Here is a 20385-nt window from a genome sequence, read left to right on the forward strand (position 1 = left end):
GATGCTGAAACACTTTGTTGCTTTATTTTATTTTTTTGTTTTTTTTTAGCTTCTCGTATGAAAAGCACTGGGAAGAGATATTTGTGTTACTAGTTTATTATTCAGTTCCCAAGTCTAATTGTTAAACCAATAGGATTTTTAGCAGTCAGAATTGCTTTTTTATGCAACCCTCTTGTTTTGTTTGGGGTCTCGGAGACCTGAGGTCTTGATTGTTTTTTCAGTAATAGTTTGAACATTTATGCATTGAAGTATTAGGTTGATACTTCATGCATTTCTTTATTTTAAGATAATTGATTTAAGCGAATCTCGGCAATGAATCTCAACCATGCTACATGAAAACTTTTTTTATTTAATTATATAAATGCAAAGGATTTTTTCATGCTGTATGATAGCATAACATCTCCAGTTCATGTAAAAACTATATAATACATTTTGAGCAACATTACATTAGCAACTGATAATGTAGCAAACCGCAGATAAATGTACATAATCAATTGCATGAATGTACCAAAGCAATCGCAACTTGTTCAAAAGAATGAGAAACTGCTTTTATGATGTGTACAAACTAGATGATGTGGAGGTTGAACAAGTAGTTTTGAGAATTTCATTTCTGTTTTGAGAAATGCACCAAAACGACTGTAATAAGCTGATTTGGTGCTCAAATCATTTTCAGTTTCAAAAACTATTATTATTATTATTAATTTTTTTTATCAGTGTAGAAAAAATACTGAATATATATATATATATATTCTTTAATGAAAGTCCAACCATTATAATTTATTTATTTACTTACTTATTTAGCAATACATGCAATACTTTCCATTCTTTCAATGTGGTCTCAGACTTTTAAACAGCATGGATAAATACAGTATATCACAATATAGGTCCTGACTCACACACTGCATTCATTTATTTATTATTATTATTATTATTATTATTATTATTATTATATATATATTTATTTACTTACTTACTTACTTATTTAGCAATACATGCAATACTTTCCATTCTTTCAACGTGGTCTCAAACTTTTAAACAGCATGGATAAATACAGTATATCACAATATAGGTCCTGACTCACACACTGCATTCATTTATTTATTATTATTATTATTATTATTATTATTATTATTATATATATATTTATTTACTTACTTACTTACTTATTTAGCAATACATGCAATACTTTCCATTCTTTCAACGTGGTCTCAAACTTTTAAACAGCATGGATAAATACAGTATATCACAATATAGGTCCTGACTCACACACTGCATTCATTTATTTATTTATTATTATTATTATTATTATTATTATTATTATTATATATATTTTTTAGATCTTTTAGATTATGTGCAAGGTAGTACCCAGGTCCAGTCCAAATCAGTGCCATGGCAGTAATGATTTTTTATTTATCAGCTGTAAGAGACACTATAGTCATGTACATTCAAAATGGAGAGACTCCCAGTAAGTGTTGTACATTGAGTGCTTGCTGGATGCAGTCAGTCTAAAAGTGGCTGAAAGAGTGCTGCCGGGCATACTTACCCTCCAGCTCCCTGAGGAGCTCTGTTATTATTGGTAATAAAAAGTGCTAAACATGGAGTAAGGAATAGCTTGTGCCACTGTAGGTATATACTGTGTCCTTTGTGTCAGTCCTCCACAGAGGTTTTTGCGTCAAATGTCTAGATTTTTTTCTTCCTGTTCTGTTTTTCCAAAGTCACTTTGTAATGAATGATTCAGCAGACTGTATGAGGACTTTATACTTTTAAATGTATATGTTTGGCTAAGCTCTTCACCTGCTCTCTTCAGAATCTTTTAATATGTTCCTCTGACCAAAACCAAGTACACAGCTATTATTGAAACTGTTTCCCACTGTTTTACATATTTTTCACTTTTAACGTTGTCTGTTTGAGGTAAAAAATTGTTTGTAACAAACAATAGGTTGTTGCACTGTAGTGTATCTATTATACTGTATGTACCTATACAGTTTTCTGTGCAATAGTCTTACCCCTCAAAACATCTAGCCTTTAGTTCATCGTATAAGTCATTAAATGCAAAATGGTTCATCTAGTTGTCATAAACTGTCAAGCACATTTTTTACACATTATTATTAGACTTGTAAATTTGGCATGAATTGTGCAAGTGAATCTTGACTTTCACTAATGAAGAGAATGTAGATCAACCAATGACAAACCAGTTCTCTGAAATACCTCAAAGGTGCATCTCGTGAATCTTCAGTTGGAAAGCATATACTGTATAGACAGAGGACAACACAAGAGTTACAAATTCTGACAATGGAATTTCTAATTTTTTTTTTATTTTCATCTTTGTGCCCATATTTCTTTTTCCTTTTCTATATCACAATGACATTGTAATGTGTGTGTTTTGTTTTTTTTTGGTCAGACCACTAGTAAAAGTGTAACTGGGAATTCTATCAAGTCTCTTTCAATCAATATCCCACATACAGTAATGTGTAAATTTGTACTTTTGAAATGGATATATGGCATACATAAGCATATGGCATACTGTTCAATACAGTAACTGTCATCCAAAATGTTGCCATAGTTTACATAAGGTAATACTAACAGAGTGCACTGTTATATTGACAACATGACTAAGCATTTTGACTATCTTGTTTGTGAACAATGGCACAAGTACTTTTCATTCTGATGGCACTGATATGTTCATTGACATAAATACTTAATTTTGAGAGATGAACTAAAGATTTTGAGTAAGTTACAGGCTTTTGCAGGTAATCCATTGTGTGGTGCTGTTTGTACGAATTGTTTTGAGAAATGCACATACTTTTTTGCAAATATTAAGGATGATTTGAGAAATGCTCCAAAGCGACTGAGAAAAACTGTAAAAACAACTTAATTATTTAAAGATGTACAATGTGTATATTTTATATATGAGATGTATTTATTGAGCAACATGCAATTCTTAAATTCTGGAATCAAAAACAAGTAGTTTTGCTATGTTTACTGCATAAATATGAGAATAAATATCTTCCACTGAATATTGTGTTGGACAGTAGGGGTCTTGGATTGAAAAAGGAGAACCACTGCATTAAGACGTAGTTTTTGCTGATGCACACTGTCTGAGAAAGTCCTAGTGCTGTGACACTTGAAACAAGACACTCCCTTTTAGCAATTGGAATTCCCATTATTGCAAATGATTGTCTCGGTCAGTCTGTTGACCAACTTGACTGTCTGCAACTATTGTCTGTCACCAGTAACCTTTTGCCCTTTCCTGCCACACAAAACATTCAATTTACTCTTTGTTTGCACAGAAAACAATAAAAAGCCCCAAATGACACAAAAAGGGTTGGTGGGCCATAACTGGGCATGAAAGTGTGTGTCAGCTCAGGGGATAATGTGCTCCATGTGTTGAAATCCGACACTGTGCATTGAGGCACAGCAGCCTTAAGAGGCACACTGGTGATGGAGGGCTTCCTCCTGAGCCATAGACATGGGGCCAAAACGTGGCGTAACCCCCTCCTTCTCGTGAATCTTCAGTTGGAAAGCATATACTGTATAGACAGAGGACAACACAAGAGTTACAAATTCTGACAATGGAATTTCTAATTTTTTTTTTATTTTCATCTTTGTGCCCATATTTCTTTTTCCTTTTCTATATCACAATGACATTGTAATGTGTGTGTTTTGTTTTTTTTTGGTCAGACCACTAGTAAAAGTGTAACTGGGAATTTATCCAGTCTCTTTCAATCAATATCCCACAAAAAACTGTAAAATTATGTCTGATGATTTCTGAAGGATCTTCGAATAATGTAATAATGGCTGCTGAAAGCTCTGCTATGTCAAGAATAGATTATATTTTAAAATATATTTAAACAGGAAAAGTTATTTTAAATTGTAATATAAGTTCACAATATTTCTGTTTTTACTGTATTAGAGAGATAGATAGATAGATAGATAGATAGATAGATAGATAGCAGTGTTGAGAAGGTTACTTTGGAAATGTAATAGGTTAAGAGAAGGGCGGGGTGAGCAAAGCTCATTAGCATGTAAAGAGATACGCATCAAAACGAGTCGCTGTGAACAGAGCAGTTTTTGACAAGATAAAAAGGGTGTTGTTTTACACGACCACTGAGACCATTTCAAGAATACCCTAAAGAATCATACCAACCTGGAAAATGGGCATCCGATGTCCCCTTTGAAGCACAGCCACCACAAAATCAGACTTACTTTAAAATCATCCTGAGGTTAAATACATATTTAAAATTATAACAAGAAATAGTTTAATAGCTATGATACTGTTTTTGAAATCAAATAAACCCTATCAGATAAGCATGTTATAAACTTCTGAAACATTGGTGCTTCATATTTTACAGCAGTCACTGCAATTTATGGAAGAACTCAATTAAATTTGTATGTGGGAGTGTGTGTGAAAAAATCAGATGTAACCCCCTTTGTAATCCTTAACATTTTCATAAGTAACTGTAATTTAATTACACATTTTTTCTTAGTAACTGTAACTGATTACAATTACTTTTATTTTGTAATTAAATTACGTAATTCCGTTACATGTAACTAGTTACTCCCCAACATTGATAGATAGATAGATAGATAGATAGATAGATAGATAGAAAGAAATATGTGTTTAAGTAAATGTTAAACAACTGTAATCATCCTCCCTCAAATCAGGCACATAGCATTCAGTATTCACACATCCAATGCAAAAGTACTGTGATGTGAAGTAAAGTATAACACTTCCCTCTCTGTGACATTCACCAGAGACTATTAAAGTGAGAGCCAGTGGCTGTGGACGGGATCCTGATCTTTAGCTGGGAAATGATCACAATTAGGAAAGCACACTGTCCCCGGTGACATTTAAGAATGCACTTGCTGGAAGTACAGTTGTAATGGCTTGCGAGTGTGTGTGTATATATGTGTGTGTGGGCACTGCTTACTTTTGTCTTACAGATTTATGTTTGGCTTTCGGCCCTGTTTTGCAGACACTACAGCAGTTTTTACATCTGTCAGAACTCTGCTATCTCTTAACCGAACTTTGAAGCTCATGTTCATACTTTCATCTGATCTGTCTTTATATGTGCCATATAAACTACATTTAACATTCTGTTTCTGTTATGAGAACAATAATGGGTTGGCTTTCCTGCGTGAAGTCTCTCTGAGGGCATACGCTGTCGAGGAGGACCACTCTCCCACCCCACTCTGTGAAAGTGGCATGAGGAAAAAACATGATTTGATGCTATTATTTTTTGAATGTCTAATGCTAATTACAGCTGTATGGCTATGAAGCGAGATAAAGTGCACTTGTATTGTATTCCACATCTTCGAGTGTTCTTCTCAAAAGCACAGCTCACACCAAGCCACTAAAACTTCTAAACAGGAGGACACTAAAATCATTTTAAAAGTCATTATATAGATACACATTTTTTTTTCCTGTGTGTATTTGAAGGTAAATTGTAATGCAAACATTGATTTGTTTTTGCCTCCTCCTCATAAACCTAAAGGTCACATAGGATGATTTACTTCTGCTGACTGGTTATATGAAAATTAGAGGCTTAAAAAAGACACAGGCCTTGTCAAATCCAGGTTGGCGTGAAAAACTTGTGACTTGGTGTGACAGACTAATTAGTTAAAAGTCACAGCCATCATCAGATCAGAAGGACACACATCTCCTCTGGGTAGATACACAGCTTCAGGGTTAAAAAGCACATTCTCAACTATCAATAACTTCCACTAATTATATGCTTTGTAATTAAACGCATGATCAATTATGAAACCTTTATGTGAAAATTAGACAGAGCAAAACCTCGAAAACTGCCTCGTACCTTCACGGTATATATGTTTATGAATGAGCATGTCCTAGCTAATCGTATTGTTACACACATGCTTCATTTTGATGAGAATTATCCAGAAGCTTACAGTAATCATGATTAAAAGAAAGAAACGTGATCATTTGACCTCTGCATTGTTGAACTGCAAATGATGTGCCTAATCGTCAGCTGTCACTCCCAATCTTAATTAATCTTAATGGAGTATTGATGCCGCTCAACTGTTGGGCTTTGTAATTAGCAATGCAATTTACATCAGATAATGCACCGGGGCAGTCCAATTACTCAGAGGAAATGAAAAAAAAAAAGCTGTGATACGATAATTGTGAAATAATCATCACCACATAACGGAATTGTTTTTATTTTATATATTTATTTTTGCATAACCCAGTGACTGAATTTATCAAGCTGTAACAATTACTCACAAATGACTGACTGAGGCAAAAGAAAAAAAAAACAAAACTTTATGCGACGAGTCCCTGCAGCATTTTCTGCCATTGCAGACGTGGTTGCCCTAATTGATTGCTGCTATCAATGGCAAACAAATCTGTGAAGCTGTCCGTGCTGATATAATCTGACCCCGATTTTTTCAGCTGTCACTCTCTGTGAGAAAGATGCCATGCTCCAATCCTCCAAAAGCTGCCTGCCCAGTCAGGACATCAACATGTCTTTTGTGTTTCCACCCCGATAGGGCAATTAATAAAATATGTTAATAGGATCTTAATTGTTTTACAACAGTGGCTTGACAAGGCATTAAGAGCAAGGAGACTTGTCACTGATTCGTAGTCTGTGGACATTTGTCTCGGCGGTGCCTTGAGCATGGCATATGGTCATCTTTCCAGGCTTAAAAACTGTACCATTATAATGGGCCCCTGCTGTTTATGTTTGAAAAAAAGAGATGATGTTACCACTCCCTTAATCTTAGTCAAGACAACGGCTGCTGTCTTGTTTTTCTTCTTACTGCAGATTCAATATTGTCTTTATTTGAAGTAAGGCAAAAAATATTATTCTTCTGTGTTTTCATTCTGTATTACAGCTGAATAAAAAGTGTCTTTGTTGGAGAATAACACCCTACTTAGTTAAGCTTGCAAATTAGCCCTTTAAAGTTAATTAAGAGAGGCTTAACTAAAGGTGAGGGAGACGAGCCATATGTTTGTGCAATCTACTGGGGACAAAGAACCAGAAAAAAAGAGACACACATGCACACGCACAGTTACCATTTTGGAAGGAGACTTTTATTTACTAAATGTTCTGATTAATGTATTTGATTAAAATGTTCTGTTAATGTATTTTGGAGTGTTTTGTGTATTCATTTATCAGGAGAGCACACAAGGCAAAACTGCCTCAGGTCTTAAACTGTTTATATGGTAGTGTTTGTGACAGATTGCCTGAGATGAAAACCTTAGATGAAAGGCATTTAATTGCTATTCCCATTAACTTGGTAAGGGCAGATAAAAACAAATTAAAAACTAATGACATCTACATGGATGTCATCATCTATGTGTGCATTTATTTTTTCTTTATATTTATATTTATTATACTTTTATATTTGTTTAAAAAGCATATAATCCGTAAACCCCCTTATTTTTGATGCCCACACACACACACACACAGACACACACAGTTACCGTTTTGGAAGGAGACTTTTGTTTACTAAATGCTCTGATTAATGTATTTGATTAAAATGTTCTGTTAATGTATTTTGGAGTGTTTTGTGTATTAATTTATCAGGAGAGCACACAAGGCAAAACTGCCTCAGGTCTTAAACTGTTTATATGATAGTGTTTGTGACAGATTGCCTGAGATGAAAACCTTAGATGAAAGGTATTTAATTGCTATTCCCATTATCTTCGTAAGGGCAGATAAAAACAAATTAAACACAGATGACATCTACATGGAGGTCATCATCCAACTAAAATATTGTTATATATAAAAGTGTGTTCTTCGTAAGGGCAGATAAAAACAAATTAAACACAGATGACATCTACAAGGAGGTCATCATCCAACTAAAATATTGTTATATATAAAAGTGTGTGCATTTATGTTTCCATATATTTACCTTATATTTATATTTATTATACATTTATATTTATCTAAAAAGTATCTAATCCACAAGAACCCTTATTTTTGATGCCGTCTCAACAGTTTCCGTGGTAGATGTGCTGTTGCTTAGTCTATGAGATGCCAAACGACAGAATCCAGAATGTCCTGAGGGAGGCAGCAGTGAACAAACAAGAGCCTGCTCTTGCCTTCTATCTCCCTTCCTCTCCTCTTTTTGGCCTCCAGAAGCCATTTACATAGTGAAATCTAATTACCCTGGCGTTATGAGAGAGCATTTGATCTCAGACTTAAGCAGAGCAGAACATATTATTTCCAAAAAAGGCTTTTCTCAAATGAAAGTGGCTTACTGAACAGAGGGTCCACCTTGTACACAATTCAGTCTCTCCGTTTTAATTATTTCTTCACTGGCATCGTGTTAAAAAAAGTTAGGGTGGGAAAAAAGAACAGTCATTTGTTTGTCATGAGAGACAGTTTTTTTTTTTTTTTTGAGTGTTGCCAAGGAGGCAACACGATTTGGACAATTGTATGAAAACTTTCCAACTGAACTGACCTTGCCTTTTCATAAAAGGGTCAAATTATCATTGACAATTTATCATTATTATTGACGTTGTCTCCCAGTCACGAGAGTCTGCAAGGCTATATGAAATAATTTCCTGTTTTATGTTGTTCATGATGGTTTTATGTATATTTAAGAAATAATAACAAATGTTTACGATAATGCTTAATTAAGAAAAACGTCTTAATAAGGTTTTCTTTTCAACAGGTTTTTTTTTAATTATGATATAAGGACAGTTGCATTGCCCTGACATTTTTTACTTTATGTAACAGACATTTATGACTTTTAATATCAAACTGAATCTTAGAAGAGGTTCAAGTATTTGTATGTATACAATGGATTTTTAATGTGTTTTTGAAGTTAATAGATTTTGACAAAACTTGTGTATAGTAAGTGACTTTTTTGTAATGTTTTCTTCTAATTTCTATAAATTGTCTCTGGAAATAACCTACGTGACACAACCTAGCACATCAATTTTTCACTTCTGGCAAAGTACTGCTGAATGCACAAGACTTTGCATTCAGGCTGCAAAATGGATGCAAAATTGATCAGATTCTCCAATAAATATTCCCATTCGCTTTGATCATCCATCTTAAAAAAAATGGGGAAATAAGCAAATAATAATTATAAAGAAATCTTGAAGTTCAATAAAGTATCTTATATAAAGTAGTAATGGTGTTCTGATAACTGATATTATCAACAACATACAGGGTGTGAATGTAATAAAAATTACCTTTTGTCACTAACTGAAAATTGTAAATAAACACTGTTCTTCTTTTATGTCTTTCAAACTGGTTTAACTTTTACACACTGAAGATAAAATTTGTCTAAAAAAAAAAGCATATTGTCCTATGCTTGGAATACAAAACCATGCCGCGTACCACGTGTGCACCTAACTACAGGTGAAGGATACTGGTAGGTTGATATTTGCAGAGGCCTGTGTGTTTGTTTTGGAGTCACAGCTCTTGTGTAGAAACCTGGACTCTTTGAATTCTCCATTGTCCAAGCAGCATGTCGACATGCTTAAGTTGCTTCACAAGGGAACATTGGCAAGGTGACTCGCAGGAGGGCCTCCTGGGTGTGCTTAACCAGAGGGGCAGTCAGGGCCGCATTGCACCCTTCCTTTGATACAGTCTGAGGTTTGGTCTCACATGTGACTCAAAGTGCACGGCAGGTACACACATGCGGTGAGCAGAATTACATATTGCCATAGTCACCCAGACTCCCTGCCAAACTCTAATTACCACACTGCTGCTCCTGCTGTACTGCAAACACATACATACAACATCTCTTAGACTGCAACACAGCTAGGACAATATGTTTTGAACTATGAAGCTGTTTTTTTTTCAGACTTGATTCTGACTATGGAGAAATGTTGAGCATGTTCATACCAATTCAACACCTCTATACAACTGCCCCAGAGAGTAAATAGGTTGAAAAATATTGCATTGCCCTGACATTTTTTACTTTATGTAACAGACATTTATGACTTTTAATATCAAACTGAATCTTAGAAGAGGTTCAAGTATTTGTATGTATACAATGGATTTTTAATGTGTTTTTGAAGTTAATAGATTTTGACAAAACTTGTGTATAGTAAGTGCCTTTTTTGTAATGTTTTCTTCTAATTTCTATAAATTGTCTCTGGAAATAACCTACGTGACACAACCTAGCACATCAGTCCAAAAGCAGTACAGACTACCTAATTTTACTCGATGACACTCAAAATCCACAAGATTACAAACTTAAGAAATCCACTTTTTTTCTTTCAAGCTGCTTATCTCTTGCTCTTTCATATCACTTTCTCACTCTTAAATTCCTGTAAAGCCACTTTTCTACAGATGTAATCGAGGTAACCTTTCCTCCTTTCTTTTTCTCTGTTTAAATCCCTCATAAAAGGAGTCTAAAGTCTTTATAATGAGGACTGAGAGAACACTTAAAGAATTTTATAAATCTTTTTTTTTAAATTAGACTTTAAAAGCAGAGCCTGTAATCATATCACAGAATGCTAATCATTTTATATGTGGCGACCGAGGCCTAGTAGGAGCTCTAAAGAGCGGCTTACTGCCCCAAACTCTTCCTGTCAGGACAGTTGTTAAGTTTTTTTTGTGCCAAAGAAGCAGAAAATCCAATTATTAGCAGCAACCCAATTATTTTCCTCCTCTGGCTCCCCAACTGAAATCCAAGGTCGGATTCGTGGATTAGTGAGGTTTTAAGGATAGGACAAAAACAGGAGAAATCAACAATGTGTAACCCCATGGCTGCACAAGCCCTTCCGGGACTGGACTTAGAAGGCGACACAATCATTGAAAACAAGTAGACGGAGAGCTGAACTTTGTGGATTGTGTTGGGGTTCATGGGCTCCATCCTGTGCTCCAGACGCCGATGATGTCGGATTTTTCCTTATTGACTACGAGGTAAATTGTGAGTCCATCAGCGTGAACATGGAATATGCAGGGTAACCTCCAAAAGATCACACACTCACAGGACCTTGACTTATCACCCGGATCATCCCCAGACCGGCCCTGACCCCTGAGTCTGCAGGTCACCCCATGCACCAGACTGTGTGTGAACAGCAGAGAAGGTTATTGATGGTTTGATATTGACTCCTGCTCTAATGTGACATTGGATAACGTCTCCTTAATTGAAGACTCTGTCAATTATATCGAGTTCACATCTCGATCCAGGTTTTACACTGATGTCCACATGGCCTCAGACATTTGTTAGCCTTTTTTAAGACCTCTACGCCCTTATGTGGGACAAAACCAGATCCTTTCCAGTTCAATAGGAATCTATTATTGAGATCCACCAATGCTCAAATATGCCTTAAGTCCAAATTATCTCTAAGCTTCATTAAACTAACATGAATGGACATCCACCAACCATAATATAGTTTAAAATCTCAATTTCTGAATTGGTAAGAAGGAGATGAAGTTGTTCTGCTATAATCAACTTGAAGGTGTGTCGGTCTGTATTAGCTTGTGAAGGATTAGATTTAACACTTCCTCACGAGGACCAGGTGAGGAAGGCTATTGTGCTAAGACCATGCTAACCTGATCTATGTCTTTCATTTTTGTCTAATTAACCTTCTAATATCTACAACCCTGCAGTGGCAGCAAGTTAATTATATAGTGTCATGACCGAGGGCAGATTAGCACTGTGTCAGTCAATGTCTTGTCCCATAAAAAACTAAATGTTCATTTCTTTTTTCCCCTCTGTCATTGGACTAGCAGACCTACATTCATTTTCTTATGATGAAGCACTGGTGGGAAAGGTGACAATCATTCGGTTACTTCATCCTCTTTGAAAAGTAAAAGATTAAGTGTGAGAGAAAGTTTGCCTGTCAAAGAGAGCAGCACTTTCTTACGCACTCATGCAGAAGGGACCCTGTCATCTGCAGTAGAGTCCGGCCAGACATTCATCTCTGACTCAGTCTATGGTCATCAGTCTTTGTGTTTTGAATCATTTGATGAGGACTAATTAGATGATGCATGACTCACTTCTTGAAACACAATTGCATTTTGGATATATTTTAGTTGAATTTCTATTATTTTACAGTATCCTGTATTTTAAGTACACAATAGTCATTTGTGCAATAAATACTGACAAGCACAATTGCTTTCTGTTATAGTTATATAGATAGTTGAATTCTCAACATGAAGATTTTAAGTTAAATTGTACATTACATGGTAACTATTTATTTATTTATAAATAAATAAATACTTAACATGTAATATATATTAAATGAATAAATAAATACATTTGAAGGTTTTAATTTATTTAAAAATAAAATTAATTAATTAATTAATTAATTTCTTTATTTTATATAGATATATTAGATCACTATTTAGCTATATTGTATATATTAGATATATCATTATTCATTTTTAGGGCCTTTAAATTAATTTTTGATGCATTACATTTGATGTCATTGTATTTGATGTATGAGTGTGAAGTGTACAAATGCATTAGAGATATCAGCAAATTCTAATTTAATAATTATTTTAGCAAAATGCTTTTTAAAATAGTTTTAGACATTACACATTACAAATTACACATCAGCTTTCCAAAAGTATGTCATGTAAGACGCCTATATAATACATAAAATTTCATATAAATTTGTTACATATATAGTTTGGCTGAACATTGTAAAAAAAAAAAGCCTTACAAAAGTAAGAGCAAAACTCTTACTGATTACTGTAACTGCTAGTCATAAGAGCCCAGCAGCATATTCAATATAATAAATTAAGGTTGTCATTGTAAGACTTAAGTGCAAAAAGGAGACTAAGAAAAACAAAAACAAAAGCAGGTTATGGTCCCGAGATGAATCTGGCCACACTGTGCTCGCCCGACACCTCCCAGCAGACACACAAGCACTAGAGCCGTTAAGCTGCCAGACACACACAGACGACAAAGACAAGTGAATTTACGTGTTAAGCATCCCCCCCTTTACACACACCTCAGACGGGCCAGCACTGAAAGTCAGTTCCATTAGGAATTTCAAGTTGAATTAAGGTGCTTTGGGAGCACACATTAACACATGTGTAGCTCCTGTTGTTTAATGTTAGAGTGGGAATGAGACCTTGCAACTTTATATTCCATTAAGTAGAAGGCCTGAGTTTTCCCCTCTGTACATCTAAATAAGTAATACTGACAGCCCCCAAAACATGAATCATATTTTCACAATGATAGAAAATTAATGACTGGGATTGGGAACGTAAATCACACCAGGAGATTCAGCGCCACTGCCTCGGCACTAGTGAGAGGGAATGACAAAAGATGCATTATAGCATTCTGTGATATGGAAATGCATTCGGCCAGAAAATTCTGGAAAGGGAATAAAATGACAGAGATGCCAGCCAGTCTTGCATCACCTTGTATAAAAATCAACTTCAGTTTGGCTGCTTATTAATTTATAAGCCATTAGTAACATATTTCCCAACAAAGAGGCTTTGTTAAAAGGCAGAAATGAAAGTGTTTGGGAGAGGCATATGGAAATAACATTTTGCCATGCTCAATTAGAATGAGGTCAGAGAGAAATGGCTTCCAGCCTGATCATGAAAGATGCAAATGGACCGGTGATTTTATGCAACGTTAGCTACCTGCACACAGAGCTGAGGCTTTTTTTTTTTTTTTTTAGCTGTCCTGGAAACAGTTTGAAATTCAGTCTACAAGATTTATAAAGTGATGCAAACAGGGCACTTTTAAATGAAATAACTAATTATGTAGTATACGGTTCACTTCACTTTCTTGCTGGCTGGCTGATTTGATATCAAATTAGAGATAACCTCTGATCCCACATAGTGAAAAGTGTTACAACAAAGGTCATTTTGATGAGTAACATATTAGATGGAGATATAGAAGTACATACTGGTAAAAAAATGTATAGCCTGAATGCACTTTAAGTCGCTTTGGATAAAAGCATCTGCTAAATGCATAAATTATTATTATTATTATAATTATTATTAAATTAAATGTATTATAATTATAAATTAGAAGTAGCATAGTAAAAATAAAAGATTGCTATAGGTTCATTTTCTATAGGGTACACAGAAAAAAAGGTACTTCATGTGGTAGCATCTAAATGAATAGTCAAAAATATTAAATATCACTGAATCAACCTAAATATAGTGTTACATACACTTTTACATTTTTATGTTGTAAAAGGTTGTTTACAGACATAAAAAAAGGTATATAAGTGCTATTCATTGTCACTGGGGTTTACCCTTTGTATACTTTGTGTACACATTTGTACCTTATTTACCTTGTTAAAGGGTGCATATTGGTACCTGTAAGGTATTCATTAGTACCTAAAGTGTGTGAGTATAGGAATATAATATATGTTTTATATTATAATTTTAACTGTGTGTTTTTTGATACATTTAAAGTGAATATACTTCAAATAGGCTAAATTGCAACTTCATTATTACAAATGTGTAATTACAAATGATATTTAAGCTTCAGTAGATCATAAATGCTCATGACCGTAGCCAGGCTTTGGAAATTGGGAGGTCCTGGGGGTGGGGGGTGTTAAAGAGTTGTGCTATAATAACCCCTACAAATACAACTAATTATATACACTATAAACACTTTAAAAGAGAAAGGCATGTAGATGTTTGTGAGATATTTTCTCTGTTTTGGAGGGATGATCATTTTTAAATCATACCCTATATTTATTGCATCAAAATTTGTTAATACTTTACTATGGGGTTGATAATTGTATCAGTTGCTTATTATTCATGCAACAATACATATTACTGCTATAGTTTTCATTAATAACCATTGCTGTATAGATGATAACTTTGTCTAGTGCTCTTATGAATGTTTTTAGGATGACTTTGTGAAAATGTATACTGAATGACATAGCATAGACTTCTTCATGGCTGTTTGCATAGGCTATTTCATTTCATTCTGTAACCTACTTGTTCTACAGATCTGTGTACTAGTGTTAAATTCTACTGTTTTTGACAGCGTTGATAACGTTTCTGACTGAAAATATCATTATATTTTTTGCGTTTCCCTTAGCGAATGTCGTTTCCTCTCAGCAATAACATGTCCATGGGCTTTTTTGATTACTTTCAGTAAATTTCAGCGATGCAGTTTTGCCAGGTATTGCTAGTAAAAAAACAAAAAAACAACAACAAAAAAAACCAACGAAAAATAAATAAAAAATCAACCGAAATTGTCAAATATTTTGCAAATAAGATAAGATAAATATGTCGCTGACTGACCCTAAACTGAAATTTCCCACTTTGTTAACTTTCTAAAGTGCCAAATTAAGTGGAAAAGACAAACCCCAAATACGCTTATAATAGCTGGATCTGGCAACACGGAGGCTACGCTCGTGCCCTCACTATAGTTGCCAAGTCCGCGTATTATACGCGACTTTGGGCTTCTTTTTTTGTAAAGTTGAGTGAAAAAATCCCGGTTTTGAGTGAGAGGAGAGACACTCTGGGCGAGAACAGTGTGTATCTGAGCGTCCGGTTCATAGTTGCCAAGTCCGCGTATTATACGCGACTTTGGGCTTCTTTTTTTGTAAAGTTGCGTGAAAAAATCCCGGGTCGCGGGTTGCGGTATTTTGGGTTTATTTTAAAAAATATGGTTGCTTGTTAGGGAAACCTGACAAGCAACTTCGTTTCTTTATTTATGTTCGCCGTGTTCTCCAATGCATTGGTTGACACTCCGTCTGCTCACAGTTAATATAACCAACCAGTGCAATAATATAAGTGCTGCAGCTTAATTTGCCAAATGTTCCGCCCCCTCCTACCCCTCATTGGAGAAAATCACGTTCAAAAAGAAGGCTCGTGACTCTGTAATCCAAGCGATGATAGAAGTAGACGTAGAGGAGTGGGATGACTTTCTTTTAGCCTAATTTTAAATGTTTACAATGTTTTTGTAATGTATTAATTATCATGGGCTGTAATAAAAAAACAAGTAGTGCTATACTAATACTAAAACTATATAGCCTATACATTTGGTTCGAACAGCCTATATTTTAGTAGGCCTAGGCTATAGGCCTAAATATGTGGCTATGTTACAGTTCCCCTTTGAAGCTCTTGTGTTTTTCTCCTTTTCCATCTCTCCAATCCTATTCTGCTCACAGGTGATTGGAGATGAGTTTTGTGTTCTCACTTTGTTGCAGTTTGCTGGTTTTTGTAAAATAACATATCTGTTTTTGCTTTTCAGATAAAAGAGTGGTTTCAGTTTAATATGTTGCAGGTTCATTTATTGGTAATAAATAATTGATAATAAAAAATACTGATGATAATAAATCATCAAAAAAAATATTGGGCTTGTTTTGGGCTTGTTTTTTAAGCTGCGGTTGCTTATTTATCTTGCGAGAGTTGGCAACAGTGGCCCTCACTCACGACTCTCTCAATCCTCGTTCACTCCGGCAGTGTCTCGCAGCGATCCTTTTCATACCACTGACGATAAACATTATTGCAAACTGTCTAAACTGAATTATACATGTCATACAGACACTCATATGAGGAGTTTTAAACAGCAAATTAGTCATTCAGAGACCAAATTTTATTTTTGAACATGAAAAATTTACCGAGGTCCGGACCTCAGTGACCTCATATCTGGCTATGGGTTTGTAAATGCTTGTTATTACATTCAACAGTACACACAATATTTCAATTTTTACTTAATCATAAATCTAACATGCAATTAAGTTTCTGAAAACATGACATTCAGTTAATACATTCAGTTCAGTTCGTACTTGTTTTAAAAGAGTGATAAAGAATGTTTTTTTCACAAGATGGTACATTGTGCCTTTTGTACAAAGTGTACTACCATTGTTTCTAAGAGTGTAGGGAAAGGAAAAACTAGTCAATCAAAATCAGTCCTATTTGTTGAGCCAATCACATTCTGAAGTCTGCTTTGCCCGGTAATTGTTCATGAAGCAAAGTCACAAATAAACAGCTCAATATATTATAGGCTACTACATTTATATTCCCTTAGGGTTATGGGTGGACTGTCCTTTTGGTAGCTGAGACTGTAAAACATACCTCAGCTAACAACAAAGTATAAACATGGCAAAAGCTTGCAATGGCTCCATTTGTCCAGGTGGGGTACCATTTCCACAGAGGACCAGGTGTTAAGAGCATCTCATTTCCCCACATAAACACCTCTCACTGTCCCTGGCCATGAATTATTAGCACAGACACCTGTCTCCTGTTTATTTTTTAAATAGAGCGAGGAGGCCACGCCATGCGAAAGTCAGGGAAACGCAGTGCGAGTGTGTTTGAGAACGTGTGTGTGTTACTGTAAGGCCAGGGAGGGGGAGCACGTCGTCACAAGAGTCATAAATAAGTCACATGGCCCCTGGACCTTCCTCTGAGGGTTTGGAGCTTCTAAGATGTGCTTCTTTCATCTGATAGGCCAATGTCCTGGAGAATCACCGCGAGTTCAGATACCACATATACAGCATATGCGATCGAGTGTCGGGAAGGGAGCGAGGGAGAGAGAAAGAGAGAAAAAGAGACAGAGTGTTGCGCACTAGCCCAACATCAGAGTCGGCGCGTTCCTCAAGGGACAGTGCCATTCAGAAAGACTGCACTGCAGTACCTTTTCAATTAACGGCACGAGGTGAGCTCATCCTCAGTTCAAATAATGAGTGCAATTAAGCAATTAAGAAGCTCGCAGCTGCCTCTGCCCTACTTAACAGCCTGCAAATGTGTAGACACTGGGGGATAGAGTGCATTATGCCCACACAGCCCAAGCTTGTTCCTGTTTGTACAAATAGATCGGAGGTCAAGATCACAAGCGAGAGCAATGTTCGAGCAATGTGAAAAGCAACATGTCATGAAATTTGTTGATTTTATGGGAGGTGCTTTGGGAAAGAAGGAAAAAAGCCTCCTGTGTTTACACTGGAGGATTTCTGAGGTTGGATTTTGTCCAGTGTGTTTAAACTGTAAAGCCTGAAGAGAATCTGCTCGCGCTTCTCTTTCTACCACAATGGAGAGCCACTGGACACTACAGATGAGATGTTTGGCATTTGTCAGGTAGGGAGAGCAAAAGAAGCTCAGAGCTAGCCTCACATTCAGACATAACACGAGTTTTTAAACTATTGACTGCACAGGAGCTGCAGACTTCAAAAGGTCCCCCTGACCTGTTTGCAGAGATGAGCCTCAAACCAAGTTTTCTCTCCCTTCTCTCTCGTCTTTTGCCTTCTCTCTCCCAAGCCCCACATCTTTCATTATTAATATGTTTTTTCTCAAATTTTTTCTCTGACCCAGTACATTAAATAAAATATTGTATGGTTCATGAAAGATTATGAAAGAGCAGCTCATAAGCAGCAGGAGGTGTACACTCAGCACAATCCATTCTGGTATATAATGTCAATGCCAGCTAACCAAGCAAACCCCACCCCCCCGCCCTTGCCCTGCAGGCATATTGGCGGAACCACCAATGGATGCTAAGCTTTTTCAGACAAAGCTCCAAAGATAAAGTATCTTCCTTTTATCCCCTCTGCAAATCAATTCTGGGCCTTACAGCAAAATCCCATAAAATAACTTCAAACACCACTACTTACTCCAAAAATTTGTATTATGGCTATATCTCTTTGAAGCCCGGTGACTGAAGTTTTGGAGGAAAAATGATTTAAGCGTTATCAGCTAAGACGTCGACGTGTCAGCACTTCACCCCAGTTTTTCTTGACATATCAACCTGAACCCTCCTCATACACCTCTTTCACTTTCCATCTCTGTTTCCCTTTCTTTGCCCTGTGATGTTTGGTGTTTGATTGCTCCTAACCACCCAGGCCTGGTGGTAAATACAAATGTTGCTTGTTAACTTAATGGCTGAAGTAAATGGGTGGTAGAGTTGAACCAGATCCGTGGTGCTGCTGTAGGCCTCAACTGCTCCTGAATTTAATTTTTTATTTTTTTGCAACCATCGGTGGGTAAACCTGACCGGAAGCTCACCTACAAATAAAAAAGAGAAAGAGTCACTACTTTTAAATATATATATATATATATAGTTGTATGGATTAATGCCATGTTTATGCTATGCTGTAAAAAAGTATTTTTTAGATAACCCTAAAATGTATTTGGTAATAGTAATAAATTAATAAATTAACTGGTAAAAATGTTTATTTCATCTGATGAAATCAATCTGATAAATTAGATTACACCAACAAAATTAATTTCATGCTTTAGATCAAGTTGAAATAGATATTTGAGGTACTAATAACAATATTAAAATTCTTACAGTATAGTGTCATATACATTGAGGTATCATAGAACTAAAATAAATAGGAGTAGTTAAAGAAATACCGTTTTGACACATATATGCTGTTTTTTTTTTTGCCAAAACAGCGAGCCATACAGCTTCAAATGATGTCATTACTGCGATGCTGTCTTCAATTAAGTCTCATAAGAGATGCAGTATAAAGGGGGACGTTTGTGCTTCAGTGTGTAATTACCAGAGAACAACCCTTGTCTCCTCTCTAATCTCCGTGTTATAATACTAATCTCCAAAGTCATTAACTAATGATGAAGGTCTTTTCTCTCACCCTCCCCATCCACCTCTTTCACTTTCCATCTCTGTTTCCCTTCCGTTCCCCTGTGATGTTTGGTTTTTGATTGCTCCTAACCACCCAGGCCTGGTGGTAAATACAAATGTTGCTTGTTAACTTAATGGCTGAAATAAATGGGCGGTAGAGTTAAACCAGGGCCGTGGTGCTGCTGTAGGCCTCGACTGCTTCTGAAATATTTATTTTTTCGCTACCGTCGATGGGTAAACCTGACCAGAAACACACCTACAAATAATAAAGAGACAGAGTTGCTACTTCTAAACTGGTGTCGTAAAGGTACTTATTATTACCTAAATATTAGTACATACATATCACTACATATGTACTGCATATTATTACCTTTTGAAAGGATACCAACCCACTGACAGCTGTACCTTTTTTTCAGAGAGTGAAGGAATAGTTAAAGAAAATAATATATATATATATATATTATATAGTATAAAGGGGGACGTTTGTGCTTCAGTGTGTAATTACCAGAGAACAACCCTTGTCTCCTCTCTAATCTCCGTGTTATAATACTAATCTCCAAAGTCATTAACTAATGATGAAGGTCCCTTAAGCCTGGATCCTGGGCTCTCACTTTGTAGTGAGGAGCGTGATCCCTCCCCTCCCACTACCCCTCCTGAGCACGCCAGCCCCCTGCCAACCTTATCTCACATACAAAAGGCTAGTTTAGACTATCTTGCCCCTACCAGATCTGTGTAAAACAGCTTCACCCCATTTAAAAACACTTCACATCGCTGATAGCTACCAAACCTAGGGGTCAAAATGCCACAGATAAATGCATACGCGCATGTAAATGCACGCCGTGGAACTAGTGAATGGATATCAAAAATGAAATGAGATATCTCAGGCACAGCAGGTGCTGTTCACCTTACATTATGAATAATGTTTCATATTGTAAACAA

Source organism: Sinocyclocheilus anshuiensis, unplaced genomic scaffold (genome assembly GCF_001515605.1).
Source record: "Sinocyclocheilus anshuiensis isolate Anshui unplaced genomic scaffold, SAMN03320099.WGS_v1.1 scaffold1426, whole genome shotgun sequence".
Lineage (NCBI taxonomy): Eukaryota > Metazoa > Chordata > Actinopteri > Cypriniformes > Cyprinidae > Sinocyclocheilus > Sinocyclocheilus anshuiensis.